Source organism: Colobus angolensis, unplaced genomic scaffold, assembly GCF_000951035.1.
Source record: "Colobus angolensis palliatus isolate OR3802 unplaced genomic scaffold, Cang.pa_1.0 Scaffold38, whole genome shotgun sequence".
In the NCBI taxonomy this organism is placed as follows: domain Eukaryota; kingdom Metazoa; phylum Chordata; class Mammalia; order Primates; family Cercopithecidae; genus Colobus; species Colobus angolensis.
In genome coordinates, this window is record NW_012117154.1 from 9436127 (window position 1) to 9448599 (window position 12473).

A 12473-nucleotide genomic window follows, 5' to 3' on the forward strand; every position below is an offset into this window, starting at 1 on the left:
GCTGCTTTTCCCTCTGTGAGACTGGGTTTCCTGACCTGTTCCTGCCCTGACGCTTGAGGGGAGGTTGCTTCAGCTTTTACAAAGAGGGCAAGAACCACCAATGTCTTTCTAGGAACAAACATATGACCTGTGAGAAGATGGTTCCGTTAATCATTACTATATTTGCTGCAAAGGTTCCTCACTTAATTCCTGTAATTTTCCAAAACCTGGGAGAATTAACCCTTTTTATCAGTAAAGAAACAGAAACTAAGGATGAGTCAGCATTGGAGCAGAGTCCAGCCCATTGTTCCCCCTTTTCAGAACCTTCTCTCCTTCGCTTTATTACTATTAGATTGTGAGAAGTTCAGATCTCAAGTACTCATGGTCAAATTACCACCCAGAGTCACGGATATTTTCCTCGTTCACCAGCATTTAATGAGAGTGCTTGTGTGAGCACCCCTCAGTCACGCTGCATCACCAGGAAGCACTTTTTCTTTGTTCCAGCTTGAGAAGGGAGGAAAGCACAGCAGATGAGAGCCGAGAGATGGCATTGGACTTGGCACAGGGATGGTCGAGAGGTCCTGAGTCACTTTGAGAAGGTGCAGAGGAAGCCAGATTGAGCCAGCTTGAGGAGTGAGGGAGAGGGAGGGGTGGAGATGGCTGTGTGAAATGTTTGACTCTGAAAACTTGGGGCCTAGAAGGGAGGTGTTTGGGTTGCATCTTTAGTATTAGCTACTTGATTATGTTTAAAGCCTGAAAATGAGTTAGTAGAGAAACTTTGAAAATTAAGAGACAGAGAGCACGTGGGTGCTGCTAGTCACTGGTCCCTGAGGAGTCAGGAGAGTGATTTGGAGGGTGGAGAGGTGCCGTTTCCTGGGCACAGGGGTGTCCTCTCATCACCACAGCACCATTTTACAAAACCCATCTTAATGCTACACCCCAGTATTTCCGTTCCCTCAGTAATGTCTTTTATATTGTTTTCCCTCCAGCACAGGATGTGGTCTGGAATCAGGTGTTGGCACCTACTCGTGTGTCTGTCGTCTCTGTCAATCAGGAACGTTTTCCACAGCCTTTCTGTCACTTTCATGACATTGACGTTTTGAAGAATAGTCTCTTTTAATAAGTAGATGTTTCCTCCTTTGGGGCATGTCCGGGGACTCCTGTGATAGGATTCAGTGGTGCACGCTTGGCTGGTGCCTGCCTCCATGGGATTGTGCTTCCTCAGAGCCTCACCTCGCCAGGTGCAGAGCAACCCTCTGCCCCACCTTGGAGTGTGAGGTTGCTGACTCACTGCAGAGCTGTTTGGCTTCTCCCGACTTTGGTTACCACTCATGACTAATAAACCATCTGCAGGAAGCCCCTGGAAGACCATGCGGAAATCCTACATCTCGTGACATTTCCCCTGGACTTAGCCGTGGTTGGTTTCTGCCTAGACCCCTCTTTACTGTGATGGCTGTAAGTGGCGCTTGTGCAGCTCCCATGCAGACTTAGCTATCTGCTGGGAGCAGGCCCCTCCCTTCTTCCCCATTTGCTTATCTGTTCATCTCTTACCAACTTCTTGTCCTGGACTCCTGTGTCTTAATTCACCGCTGTCCTAGTGTCTCATTCATCACTGTCCTTGAGGATTTTGTGCTCAAATTCTCCTAGATTTGATCAGTGGGAGCCCACCAGACCAATTCCTGGTTCCTTCCCTCTTTAGTTCCCAGCTTCCTTTCTCTTCCTGCTACTATCTGCCTCATTTAAAGAAACAGTTTCCTAACTTTTCCATATAATGTTTCAGGCCCATCTTGTACCTAACCTACCCAGCCCTGGAGTCCACCAGATAGATGTTTGAAGGGCTCTGGTTTTTGTAGTGTGAAAATGTTACCAAGGAACAATATCTGGGTACGAGGTAGGCTTATTGCTGTCAGGTGTCTTTGCTTCTAACACTGTTAGGGGTCAGAGCTGGGAAGTACGTGCATGTACACATACACACCTCTGTGTAAACATACATGCATGTAAGTGTGTGTGTGTGTGTATATATAGATATGCACATATACATGCATATATCTGCGTGTATAAAACAGACGAGTCCCACAAAGTCCTTTCTCTTCCTGTTACCCCACGCCTGGTACATGACAGTGATGTTCCAAGGTGGTCTCTCACCAGCTCCTGGAGCCACTTCTACACATCTCTTCCCAGGTCTGTGTTTAGTGACTTCATGGCAGTAGGTTGGAAATTGCCCACAGTGGGAGGGTTTGCACATGGAAGGAAACTGGCAAACACTACAGGCCGGGTCCTGCCTCCCACCCCAGGAGCTGTTTGTTAAACGTTTGCTGGCGTACCTCTAGGCAAACACGTTTTTACAATTAGCCCTCCATATGTAGGTTTTCTGTTTCTCTTCTTTCTCACCTAAAATGTACATAATGTATCTTGCTACATATGTTCTCTTTTTACTATTTTTATTGTAAGCGAATATAACACTACATTTGCTATTTTAGCTGTTTTTAAGTGTATAATTCAGTGGCATTAATTGCATTCACAGTGCCATGCCACCATCTACATCTCCCTTTTTGTACTTTGTGTTTTCTGTTAAACAGCATCCCTGGAGTCGCTCCGTACCAGGGCGGAGTGATCGTCCTCATTCTTCCTTTTGCTTCCTCTGCTGCCCAGTGCTGCATCCTCGTTTGGGTTTCGTGATGGTGGGATGATGACGTAGTTTATGATATTTTGCAGTTACACACAGTGCAGTGGTGAATAGCCTTGTGCGTTTGTATTTCTGTGACTGTATCTCCTGGAAAGGCCTTAGTGGTGTGGTAGTTGGGTTCAGTGGCAGTGCTCCGTGCTCCTACTTCAGTTAGACAGTTGCAAATCCCCTTCAGGGGTGGCCGCCGCCCTCACCACCCACAGCCACACCACGGGGTCTGTTCTTCAGCTCATGAATTTTTGCCAAAGTGATGCCTGAACAGTGTAGCTCAGTGTAGTTTTAACTTGCATTTCTCTTCTTGTGAGTGAAGTAGAACATCTTTTCATAGGTTTAAGGACATTTTTATGTCTCTTTATGTATTTTATACATTTTTCTACACGGTTTTTGGTCTTTTTTGTGCCTTCAATTTAAACATTTATTTATTTATTGGTATCTTAGGGATATTATTTATTTTCCTGTGGAATACATTGCAAATATTTTCTTCCATTTAGTATTTCTGTAAAATTTTCTCATGTCATTTTGCTGTGCCAAGGATTTTTTAATTTTTATAGTCAAAAAAATTATTATCTTATAAGGATTTTTTAATTTTTATAGTCAAAAAAATTATTATCTTATCTAGATTTTTAATTCACAATTAGAAAGCCTTTTCTACACCCAGATTAAAGAGGAAATCACTCATGTTTTATTCTAGTACTTGTGTAGTTTAATTTTTTATTAGTTTATTTTCATGAATTTCTCAATTGTTGATTTTTTTCTATGGGATGTTTTTCTGTTTCATTAATTTATGTTTTTATTTCTTCCTTTTGTTTTTTTCCAGTTCATGTTTCTGTTCTTTTTCAAATTTATGTTGGATGTTTGCTCATTGATATTCAGCTTTTTAAAAATGTAGATAAGCATTTAAAATTGTACATTTCTCTCAAAGTATGTTGCAGTGCATAGATTTAGATATATAGTACTTTTATTATCCTTAACTTATAAATGTTATCTTGTTTCTACCGTGACTCCTGTTTTGGCTTATGAGTTACTTAGAAGTATTTCTCAATTCCAAATACACAGAGCTTTAAAAACCATGTAAAAATATACATTTATATATAAATAATTTTAAGTGTTTTAGTTTCTAAGTTCACTGCATTGTGGACCAGGTGATCTTTGTGTTTGTGGTCAAAGGGCAGCTCACATATGGTCACGTATTATAAATGGCCTGTGTATCTGAGAGTGGAATCTGTTCTACAATTTTGAATATATGCTTTCTGTATATGGCCATTAAGTGAAGCTTAGTAATCTTGTCTTCTCTGTCCTCATAGATATTTTTCTCTGTGGCACCCTCCTGTAATCTCAGCATTTTGGGAGGCTGAAGGTGAGAGGGTTGCTTGAGGCCAGGAGTTCGAGACAAACCTAGGCAACATAGCAACCCTGTCTCTCCAAAAATTAAAAAAAAAAAAAAAATTAGCTGAGCATAGTGGTGTGCACCTGTAGTCCTAGCTACTCAAGAGCCCAAGAAGATCCTTGAGCCCAGGCGGTCGAGGCTGTAGTGAGCTATGATCGTACCACTGCATGACAGTCTGGGTGACAGAGCAAGAGCCACTGTGACAGTTGTGCTCACATGTGCTGGTATGATTGGATTAATAGATTTGCCTATTTTCTTATATTTCTCTTCATTTCTGCTCTTAGGTCTATGTAAGTTTAGAATTGTAGTATCTTCCTGAGAAATTGAACTTTTTAATCTTTATGTAAGGTAGTCTATCTCTGCTAGTGCTTCTTGTTTTAAAGCAAACTTTGTCTGATGTATTTGCCTAGTATATATTTTTCTTTCCCCTTTTTTCAATATCTCTGTATCTGAGTTATGTTTTAGTGAATCTTTTAAAATGGGATGTAATGGATTTTTGTTTTATCCTTCCTGACAATCTTTGCCTTTTAAAGACTAGAACATTTACCTTACTTTCATTTATTTTAATTACTTATAATTTGGACTCCATTCTGCCGCTTTATTTTGGACTTTCTGTGTAGCTCAACTGTCTTAGTTTTTCTTTCTTCCCTTCTTTTGATTGACAGATGACTGTTTTACTCATCAGTTTTCTCCTTCACTGTATAATTTCGATTTCTCTTATTTTTGTGTTTGTCTTATATGTAGGCTTAATTTATCAGGGTCCAGAATTAGTCAGTACTCTGTCCACATTCCAGAGAATGCAGGAATCTCACAGTGCTCACCTCTGATGATTCTCTCCTGACTTGAATGGCATTTTCATTCTCAACTGTTGTATTTTTAATATCGTGCAGCCTTCTCTAACATTTTATACATTGGTGCCTGTTTAGATTTACTCATATCTCACAGCATTCATTACTATTTGTTGCCACTTGTACCACAGATAATGCTTCTTCTAAAATGCATTGTGGTGAGAATGTGGTTAAAAAACTATTTTTAACTGAAACCTTCTACCTTCTTTTTTTCAAAACCTGTATTTTATTTTTAGTTTTTAATAAGTAAAATATATTTTACTTATTAAGTCATTCTGAAATTGTTTTACCCAAGACTTCTTTCCAAAATTAAATTTTCATGGAAAAATATTGGCATGTGGCATAGAAAAAGCTTGGACTACAAGTTTAGGAGTAGTGATGAGTCTTTGTTCAACATATGTATAATATTATCATAATGAAAATGGTTATGATAAGAGTAGTTCAAGTACCCAGTAAAAAACTGATGCTGAAAAACCAAGAAAACTTTTAAATTGTGTCCTGGAAATCTAAGATATTGACTTATTTGTTGTATCTTTGCCAGTACAGTTTTTTTTATTTTGGTGATTAATGTCAGTGGCTCGTTTCTTTTGCCGTGGTTGTTTAAATTAGGCCTGCTAACCTACCCAAATCTGCTGGTGTTTCTATTTGTGACCCACCAGAAATTATCTCAGATTTTCAGCAGCATTTAAAAAATATTCCTTGTTGACATAGCTAGAAAATAGCTAGAAGATATTCATGAGTTTTAAATTTAGCATGACACCTTGTGTCTTCTCACAGCCACATAAAGACTTAAATGGTAATTGCCTGTGTATCCCACATTAGAGTTTAGTAGAGAGTTTGAAAATCTAGTAATAGAGAAACTAATACTAACTCCTGCTCCTCTGGGTTGAAGTTCTGGGTGGAAGATTATTTTCTTAGAGTATGGAAGAGATTTTATTCTACCGTCTTTGGCTTCCATTGCTGTTGAGAAGCCATCTTTCAATTTAAATAATACTCAGTTCAAGGAATTTCTTTTAAAATTCTGGTTACTTTTAAGATCTGTATGTCTTTGGTGTTTTATAATTTTACTATGGTGTATTTAAGTGTAGATTTCTTATATTTATCTTGCTTGGGCTTGTTCTTGGTATCTTGTTTAACATCAAGTATATTGAGATATAATTTACATAGTATAAAATTCACCCTTTTAAGGATACAGTTTTATGAGTTTCGACAAATACATGCAGATATTAGCTGTCCACACAATCATATTATATATAGAATATTTTCACCAGCTAAAGGTCCCTCCTGACCCTTCCCCTGAAGCCCCTGACAATCGCTGATCTGTTTAACTGCAGCTCTGCCTTTCTCAGAATGTGGAATCATACAGTATGTGACGTTCTGATTCTGCTTTATCCCTTGCACATGATACTTTTGAGATCCATTCATACTGTTGCTGAGTAATTTCTGATAAATATGCCACAATTTATACATCCATTCACCTATTGATAGAAAGTTGGAGATTTACAGTTTTAGAGATTATGAATAAATCTGCTATAAACTTTCTTGTACCGGTCTTTATGTGGATGTATGTTTTCATTTTTCATAGGTAAATACATAGGAGTGGGCTTTTCTAGATCATATGGTAAGTGTGTGTTTAATTTTGTAAGAAACTCCCAATGAACGCATTGTCCCAAGTTGCTGCACCAGTCAGTGTACATTCCCACAAGCAGTGCATGAGAGTTCCTGTTGCTCGTGAAATAAATGGTCAGCATTCGGTGTTGTCAGCTTTTAAAATTTTCTCCTTTCTAGTGGGCATGTAGTGGTATCACATTACAGTTTTAATTTGCATTTTCCTGGTGACATGTGATACGGAACCTTCCTCCCATGCTTGTTTGCCATCTGTATGTCTTCTGTGGTGAAGTGTCTGTTCATACATTTTGCCCATTAAAATTAAAACCTTGTGTACTGTTTGTTTTCTTATTGTTGATTTGTGAGGGTTTATTATATACTATGAATACCAGCCATTTATCAGATATGTATTTTCCAAATGTTTTATCCTAAAGTGTACCCTGAATTTTTTATTTTCTTAATGTCTTTAAAGAAACAGAAGTGTTTAATCTTGGTAAAGTACAATTTGTCAATTTTTGTCTTTTATGGTTTGTGGTCCCTGTGTCCTAAGAATTCTGCACATTCCCGAGGTCACAAAGATTATCTCCTGTTTTCTCCTAGAAATTATATAGTTTTAGGTCTTTTAATTAGGTCTCTGATCTATTCCCCACCCCCCATCATTTTGAGCCAGTTTAAAAATATATAGTGCAAGATTAGAGTTGAGGTTCATTTTCCCCCAGGGATGTACATTTCTTTGAGCATTGTTTGTTCAGAAATCTGTTATTTTCTTCATTGGTCATCTTTGCTCTTTCACCAGGCAGCCATCTGTGCTGGCATCTGTCCGGACTCTGTATTCCAGTCCACTGCACTCCATTCCTGTCTTCTCACCGGCACCAAAGTGTTCTGTTTACTATAGTTTTATAATAAGTCTTTAACTCAGGTACAATGAGTCCTCTAATGCAGGTCTTTTTCAAAATTGTTTTTCCTATAAAGTCCTTTGATTCTAAAATATAAATTTTAGAATCAGCTGTCAATTTCTACGAAAAAAGACCCCTGAGATTTTGATTGAGATAGTGTTGGGTCCGCAGAACAATTTGGGGAGAATTTGCGTGTTTTTAAAACTTTTATTTCCATTTTATCTTGTTTGTATTAAGATATAATTCACACACCATAGACTTTAGTGGTTTTTAGGACATTCACTAGTGTGTGCAGCTGTTATCACCATCACCACCAGTAAAACAACCCCGAGAGTAGTCACTCCCCAGTCCTTCCTCCTTTCTGTTCTTATGGATTTGCCTCCTCTGAAGTTTTGTGTTAATGGAATCATACAACGTGTGGCTTTTGGTGTCTGGTTTCTTTCACTCAGCATATTTTCAAAGTTTATCCATGTTGTGGTATGTATTAGTACTTTATTCCTTTTTATGGCTGAATAATATTCCATTATGTATGAATGGACCACATTTGGTTTATCCATTGTAGTTGATGGGTATGTAGTTTGTTTACACTTTTTGGCTATTATGAATAATGCTTCTACGAACATTCCTATACAAGTTTTTTATATGCACATATATTGTAACTTAGCTTGAGTTTATACGTAGAAGTATAATTGTAGTGTCATACCTTAACTCTGTGTTTACCTTTTTGAGAAGATGCCAAGTGGTTTTTCACAGATGCTGTCCCGTTCGACGTTCCCACCCATCTGTGTGAGTGTTCCCGTTTCCACACATCCCTGTCAACACCCATCTTCTATTCCTTTATGAAGTAGTATCGTGCTGTGGTATTGATTAGCATTTCCCAGGTAACTAGTGATGTGGAACATCTTTTCTTGTGCTTATTGACCATTTGTATATCTTCTTTGGAAAAACGTCTATTCACATTTTTTGCCCACTTTTAAATTGTTTGTTCTTTTTATTGTTGAGTTGTAGGTTTTTAAAAAATATATATTCTGGGTACTAGACACTTTTCAGATCTAAGATGGCTATCAGTTTTCTTTCATTTAGTAGGTTGTCTTTTCATTTTCTTGGTAGTACCTTTTGACAAACAAAAGTTTTTAATTTCAGTGAAGTTCACTTTACCTATTTTTTCTTTGGTTGTGTGCAGTTAAGGTCATAGCTAAGAAACTGCTGGCTAATCCGAGGTTGTGGAGATGTATGCTGGTGTTTTCTTCTAAGAGGTTTGTAGTCTTAGCTCTTACATTTAGGTCTTTGGCCCATTTTCAATTAATTTTTGTCTGTGGTGTGAAGTAGGGGTCCAGAGTCATTCTTTTGCTTGGGGATATTCAGTTGTTACAAAACTCTATATTTTAAAAGACGATTATTTTCTTATGGAATGGTCTTAATATTCTAGTCAGGAATCATTTAACCATAGATGGAAGGTTTTATTTCTGGATTCTCAATTCTAACCCACTGGTCTATGTATATTCTTTTTTTTTTAAGACAGAGTCTCACTCTGTAACTCAAGCTAGGGTACACTGGCATGATCTCGGCTCTCTGCAGTCTCCACCTCCAGGACTCAACTGATTGTTGTGCCTCTCAGTCTCCTGAGTAGCTGGGATTACAGGCGTGCACCACAATGCCTGGCTAATTTTTTGTAGTTTAGTAGAGACGGGTTTTCACCATGTTGCCCAGGGTGGTCTTGAACTCCTGAGCTCAGGCAATCTGCCTGCCTTGGCCTCCCAAAGTGGCATGAGCCACCGTGTCTGACCAGTCTATGTATATTCTTAAGTCAGTACTACGTTTTGGATCCTGGAGATTTATAGGTTTTGAAACTGACAAGGGTGAGTCCTCTAACTTAGTTCTTCTTTTCCGAAATTTTGACTTTTTTTGGTCATTGTTGCATTCCATGTGAATTTTAGGATCAGCTTGCCATTTCAATAAATAATGGCAGATCTGACAGTGATTGCCTTGAATCTGTAGATACATTTGGAGAGTATTGTCATGACAACAATATGAAGTCTTTCAGTCAGGAACATGAGATGGCTTTATGTTTATTTAGCCCTTCTGTGATTTCTTTCAACATGTTTTATAGTTCTCACAGTGCAAGTCTTGCATTTTTGTTAAACTTAATTCTAAGTATTTTGTGCTTTTCCATGCTATTATAAATGTAATCGTTTTCTTAATTTTATTTTGGGTTTTTCTTGGCTAATGTATATAATAAATACAACTGATTTTTATTTATTGACCTGGTATCTTGCAATCTTACTAAACTTGTTTTGTAGCTCTAATTATTTTTTTTACAGATTCTAACCCCTAGGCTCTTTTTCTCGTACAGTACTTACTGGGATCCCCTGTGGGATGCTGATTGGAAATGGTGAAAATGGACACCTTTGTCTTGTTTCTGCTCTTGGGGGAAGCATCTGGTTTCTCACCTTAAGTATGATGATAGCTTTTTATCAGGTTAAGGAATTTGCTGAAAAATTTTATCATGAATGCTAGTTGAATTTTGTCACACATTTTTTCTACATCAATTAGTATAACATGTTTTTTTCATTTTTAATCTATATAATGGCAAATTACTTTGATTTTTGATTGTTGAGTGAAGGTTTCCAAGTTAAATCCTACTTAGTTATGATGTGTTACAGTAAAGGGATTTTGTTAAGAATTTGTGCATCTATATTCATGGGGGATTTGGGTTTGTCATTTTCTTTCCTTGAAGTGGCTTTGTGTAGTTTTGCTGTTAAGATAAATTTGACCTCATAAAATGAGTTGGGAAGGATTTCCTCCTTTTCTGTTTTCAGGAGTTTGTGTGAAATCATGTTTTATCTTTCTTAATTGTTTATTAGAATTTGCCATTAAAGTAATTTGGGCCTGGAGTTTTTTTTGTTGTTGTTGTTAGAGAGTTTTTCAACTGTGAATTCCGTTTCTTTAATTGTTATGATTTTTTTTCTGTGTGGATCTGAGTTTTTGTTTGATATCATCTGAAACAGCTTCCACTAACATTCCATGTTTTTTGTCTTGTCAAATATCACCTCTGCCGCATTATTTTTCTCTTCTTTGGAAACCTCAGTTATGTTATGTCAGACCTTCTTACTCTGTACTTCTCGTCATTTCTTTTCATATTCACCTTCCTTCTGTGGTTTTTACTGTAATCCACAGTAGATAGACAGAACACAGCCCAGAGGGACAAAGAGATATAAACTATGCAAGAGAAGATTTCAGACATGGAGAGACGTGGACAAGTTACAACATACAATTCACTGGTTTTCCAGAAAGAGAAGGGGGACAATGGAGTAAAGTAACATTTGGAATAATGGCTAACAGTTTTCTAGGGTGGGTGAAGCCACCAATCTACAGTTTCAAAAACTCTAACAAATACCAACCTGGTGAAATGAAGTCTATATTTAGACATATCATGGTGAAACTCTGGAACACTAAAGACAAGTACAAGCTCTGAACAGAGAGAAAAGACATTGCCTTCAAAGAAGCAACATTGAGGCTGACATGGCTTCTTACTGGCACCAGTGGAAAGGAGAAGATAGCTGGATAATATCTAACAAGCGGAGAGAAAAGAATGACATTCTGTTAGGTTGGTGCAAACATAATTGCAGTTTTTGCCATTAACCTGCAATTGCTTTTGCACTAACTGATATACTTAATATATCTTTCAGGAATGATAGAAAAATAAACACATTTTTATACAAACACAAGTGGAGATAATTTGATACCTATAGGACTTTATTAAAAGCATTTCTATTTGTCTAGAGACAGGGTCTCACCACGTTGCGCAGGCTGGAGTGCAGTGGCTACTCACAGGCATGAGCACAGTGCACCACAGCCTGAACTCCTGGGCTCAGTCCATTCTCCTGCCTCAGCCTCCTGAATACCTGGACTACAGGCATGCACCACTATGGCTGGCTACTAAAAGCATTTCTAAAGGACCTATTTCAGGAAGAGAGAAGGTTGTCTTCTGTGGAAAGTCTGAGCTCTAAGAAGGCATTATAAACAAAGTTGTATGCATGTGAGTGAATTGAACAGGCTTGAGGCAGATGTCTCCTGGACTAAACCACAAACGGTAGAACTAACATAATTGACACCAAGGTTATGTCAGTGGGAAAGGAATGGAATTAAAGAGTTTTAAGGTCCTGGGATTGTGTGGGTGGAGTGTGGGGACAGTAGGCTTTGATAAGTTATATAATTAAGTCTAGAGTAAAAAGTAAAAAGGAAAAAATGTATAATGGGGAGAAAAATCCAAAAGAAGGCAAGAGAGGATACTTGAACACCGAAAGATAAGTAGAAAACACGACATAAAATAGTAAATAAATCCAGATATATTGGAAATGTCTAAAATATTGATGGGCTAGATGATTTAAAGGTTCCATTGAGGCTGGGTGCGGTGGCTCATGCCTGTAATCCCAGCACTTTGGGATGCCAAGGTGGGGGCGGAACACTGGAGGTCAGGAGTTTGAGACCAGCCTGGCCAACATGGTGAAACCCCGTCTCTACTGAAAATATAAAAATTCACCTGACGTGCTGGTGGGTGCCTGTAATCCCAGTTATTCGGGAGGCTGAGGCAGGAGAATCGCTTGAACCTGGGAGGCAGAGGTTTCAGTGAACTGAGATCACGCCATTGCATTCTAGAGAGCGAGACTCCATCTCAAAAAAAAAAAAAAAAAGTTCAGTGGAAAGAGCTGCCCCCCAGAACTCCACTGTCTTTAGCACGCAGCATTGCCATGTTGAGCCTTTTAGGGCTCTCTCCTCAGCCTTGGATTTTCTGAACTTAAGCAGGACGTTGTTCCTTGGATCCTTTCACTCGGAAGACTTACTTCTTTAGCTCGGGGAATTTTATTCTATTGCTTTTTTGAATATGCTGTTTTCTTTCTTTCCGCTCCATGGTCATTCCTTCTGGACCTAATGGATCTTTGTTACCTTCTCTTTTTCCCGTCACCTGTATTCTGGAGACTGCCTTGGCTTCATCTTCTCACCGTCTGTTTGCTCGCAAGCTGTGTCTGTTCTTCTCTTAGATTCTTCTCTTAGGTTCGCAATTGGGT

At 38.4% G+C, this 12473-nt stretch overlaps 1 protein-coding gene across 1 annotated transcript in view; it reads left to right on the forward strand.

Annotated features, from left to right (window-relative positions):
* PCBP3 (poly(rC) binding protein 3) overlaps positions 1–12473 on the forward strand; it is a 197785-nt gene that overhangs the window by 10600 nt on the left and 174712 nt on the right. Inside the window, exon 2 of the mRNA XM_011954196.1 lies at positions 484–578. The gene's annotated coding sequence lies outside the window, so the exon portion shown is untranslated. The remainder of the gene's footprint in view (positions 1–483; positions 579–12473) is intronic.